Genomic DNA, 3,969 nt, shown 5'->3' with positions numbered 1-3,969 from the left:
ATTATTATTATTATTATTATTATTATTATTATTACTATTATTATTATTTATTTAGACTTAAAAATTAATTTTAAGACTAAAGGGAGAAGGGGCTGAAGCACTAGCTGCTATGGCTATCGGCTCGGTCTACAATATATGTATATATATCTGTGGTCATAAGCACTAATCGTCTAAGTCCAAAAACCTGTATTCGAGAAAAAATGCTTTAAAGATTTGGATAGTTATGTTAACCTTATGAAGAAACCAAAATATTTTCTTCTATAACTTTTTAAATAGCCTAGCTAACGAGATGTGAGTTGCACATAAACATGGAATAGAAGTTGCATNAACCTTATGAAGAAACCAAAATATTTTCTTCTATAACTTTTTAAATAGCCTAGCTAACGAGATGTGAGTTGCACATAAACATGGAATAGAAGTTGCATAATACGATAGCATATATAACTCAATTCTTTCTTAAGTCGACTTAGGCGGTTTTTGCTTATGACCACAGATATATATATATATTAGGGTGGCCTTTTTGGGAATATTGTTTTTTTCACTCCTACCTCGAAATTTTTGTGATTTGCATTTTTTCTGTAGCTCTTGTTATTTAAAAAACGGCAAAAAATGGGAATTTCATGAAAATATTGAGTTTAGTGACCCGTACTAACTCGCTGGTGGAAGTTAGAGTTACGCCGCAATGGATTTTTTTGTCGAAAGTTCAATTTTGAAGAAAACCCATCATTGACCATGATTATACCATAAAATGCCTCCGAGCTATAGAATTTTTAAGAAAACCAATCAAAGTTTACGTGTATTTTATATGGGAAGTATTTGCGCCTGGGGCGAGTACTTAATGTTAATATTGAGCGTTCAAATTTTCAGGGAGTTTTTTAAGGTGTTTTCCAAAAAAGTTGCGAGGTAGGAGTGAAAAAGAAACAATAGTCGGAAAAAAGAACCCTAATATATATACTTATATATAAGATGAAGCTACATATAAGGTTTGAAGAAAAACGGTAGTGATCTGCACGTTGCAGGTCGGACAGAACAGTGCAAAATTTTCGTTGAACAAGTATTGTTGTTTGTAACAGGCAAAACGAATCGAGATAGATAAATCTATACATAAATGATCAGAATGAAAAGAGAAATCGATTAAGCGGTGACTGTCTGTCCGTCCGTCCGTCCGTCCGTCTGTGCACACGATAACTCGAGTAAAAATTGAGATATCTTAACGAAACTTTGTACGTGCACTTCTTTCGGGCGTAGGATGGATGGTATTGAAAATGGGCAAAATCGGACAATAACCACGCCAACCTCCCGTATAACGGCAATTTTCATAAATACGAAAACTGCGATATTTTAGTAACTACTGAAGATTATTCACTCAAAATTGATATTTACAATAATTTTTAGACGAAGTACAATTGTCTAGTTTGAAGTATATTTTACAGTTTCTGAAGTATAGTTGGCTAATCTGAAGTACATTTAACGATATCCGAAGTTCAATTGGAAAAGGTGTAGGTATCAACTTCGCCGGTAGGTATCATATCAAAACTCTAGAGCAGTGGTGTCCAACAGAGTTCGGACCTAGGGCTACTTTAAAACCATTGCTTTGCTTTGCGGGCACCGCCTTAATAAACTTCAATCTTAATTGATCCGTATGAAACCCTTTATTTATTAATAAAATTGGTACAGCTAGCTTAAATAAAGGAATGCACATAGATAACGAACATTCGTTGTATTGTGAAAACAACAATTTCCTCTTAATTGATAAAGCAGTGTTTCCATTATGATCCATAAATCGTTTTTTTGGAAAAAGAAAATACTGGTTCCATAGAGAACATTTCGTCACCTAAAATGTAAAAATCTGTAACTAACATGGTAAACTGAAATGCAAAAGGACGTAACTAACAAATAACTCAAAATTTTGATTCATTATGATGCATTTCATCGAATTAAAATTCCCCACATCGTTTGACGCAAAAACCACCTATTAGTTACGGATCCTTGCATTTGTATTCCTGCACCGTTTTTCGTATATCGATAGTAACTGAAGAACTTTTTGCACGTAATGCAATGGATTGTACCCCGCCAGAATTTTCGAGTTCAAAAGAAGAGCAAACGACGGGAAAAGCTGACAGTTTTTCTCTGCCGACAGCCCTTTCATATGCCGATTTTCCCCACAAACGGTGAGATTGCAGTCATAATTTCTGAAAACCCTAATTGAGATTGTTTAGTTTTTTCAATTAATAATAATAGATTGGCGCTTAGTGTTTGGCCGAGCTTCTCCTCCAGTTTGTGGCGTGCGCCTTGAATTTTTCACACAAAGGGGACTCCGAACGACGTTTGTATTTTTATGAGAATATGTGTTTCAATTATATAATTTAAAAATGCCAAGTCGGAGAGCCTTATCTACATGGTCAGTGGGAATTTCTTCATTAATATCTTTGAAAATCTTTTTTATCTTATATTATTTACAGTTGGCTATTATATTTTTGAGTTGCAGCTTTATCATTTCCAATTGACGCTTTTCAATTCACTTTCGCATTTAAAATTTACGATTCTCATTTTCAATTGCTACTTTCGCAATTACAACCGGAAATGGCGTAGTTCGGTACAGAGTATTTTTCTGTCCATCTTTTTGTTTGGGGCACCTAAAATACAGGTCGCGAGCTACTAGGCGCCCGCGAACTACCGATTGGACAGCACTGCTCTAGAGGTAGATGTCGGTTGCGCCCAAAACTATGCTCTCCATACGTTATGGCGGAAATGGACGACACCCCATTTCTTTAAATCATAGGTGGGCAATTATTACTCGCGAGCAACGCCAGCGCCGTAGTTCGTTTACGTATCATGGTCAGCGTTGCCGAAAGCTTTCGCTGGATAATCGTCACTTTACCCTAAAAAAATCGTCATTTCGGCCAAAAAATCGTCAAAGTTTTTTTTTACTGCATTTTTTTAACAATTAAGAAATTGCATACAATACATAACATAAAAACTAAGCAATTGCGTTCTCTTAAAATTGCATACCTTTAACTTAAATTTATTTGAAACAAGTAAGAAAGTCTAAGTTCGGGCGGAGCCGAACATTAAATACCCGGCGCAAGTATTAAATGTATGTTTTTCACCTTTCCGAAAGCTACGGCTACATGGTAAACCGGGGTGTATCCATTTTGAGTAAATTAGCGTGCTTCAATTTCGAAATATTGAAGTTTCAAGCATTTCTGAAATTAACTATTATATGAAAACNATACCCGGCGCAAGTATTAAATGTATGTTTTTCACCTTTCCGAAAGCTACGGCTACATGGTAAACCGGGGTGTATCCATTTTGAGTAAATTAGCGTGCTTCAATTTCGAAATATTGAAGTTTCAAGCATTTCTGAAATTAACTATTATATGAAAACCGGCCGTAATTTTAGCTCGATTTCAATAATTTTCAACGTTTTGCTTCTATGTGGCAAGCACAATAACCACACCGAGTTTGGTACAAATTGGTGGAACGGTCACCGAGATACATATATGTGATCATAAGTGGGCGGTGCCACGCCCATTTTTCAAAATTTTATCCTTAACGTATTTCTTGGTAAAGAATTCTTGCAAGCATCAATTTTGAATAAATTAGCTTCAATAATTACTGATTTATCGAAGATTTCGCATTTCTCTAAACTACCGTTATATGGGATGTGGGCGTGGTTATTGTCCGATTTTTAAAATTTTCGGCAGTTTCGTATGCTATACCAAGGTTAACAACTGTGCAAAGCTTGGAAGAAATCGGTGCATAAGTGAGCGTGGCTTCGCCCATTTTCCAAAAATGTATAATATTCTTATTTTTCGTCTAAAAATTATTGTAAATATCAATTTTGAGTGAATTATCTTCAGTAGTTACTAAAATATCGCAGTTTTCGTATTTCTGAATATTACCGTTATATGGGAGGTAGGCGGGGTTACAGTCCGATTTTGCCAATTTTCAATACCGTGGTATGTT

General features: G+C 35.3%; 1 long non-coding RNA gene across 1 annotated transcript in view; it reads right to left on the bottom strand.

Annotated features, from left to right (window-relative positions):
* Positions 1-343: 343 nt before the first annotated feature.
* Positions 344-3,969, bottom strand: part of LOC108368583 (uncharacterized) — a 4,864-nt gene continuing 1,238 nt past the window's right edge. Inside the window, exons 2-3 of the long non-coding RNA XR_001848398.1 lie at positions 2,687-2,693; positions 344-354 (exon numbers count right to left, since the gene is read on the bottom strand). This is a non-coding gene — a long non-coding RNA (uncharacterized LOC108368583). The remainder of the gene's footprint in view (positions 355-2,686; positions 2,694-3,969) is intronic.

Source organism: Rhagoletis zephyria, unplaced genomic scaffold (assembly GCF_001687245.7).
Source record: "Rhagoletis zephyria isolate East Lansing unplaced genomic scaffold, Rhagoletis_zephyria_1.1 Rzeph_scaffold_03199, whole genome shotgun sequence".
Taxonomy (NCBI): domain Eukaryota; kingdom Metazoa; phylum Arthropoda; class Insecta; order Diptera; family Tephritidae; genus Rhagoletis; species Rhagoletis zephyria.
Note: the sequence above shows the minus strand (reverse complement) of the source record. Positions and strands in the feature narration are given on the sequence as shown.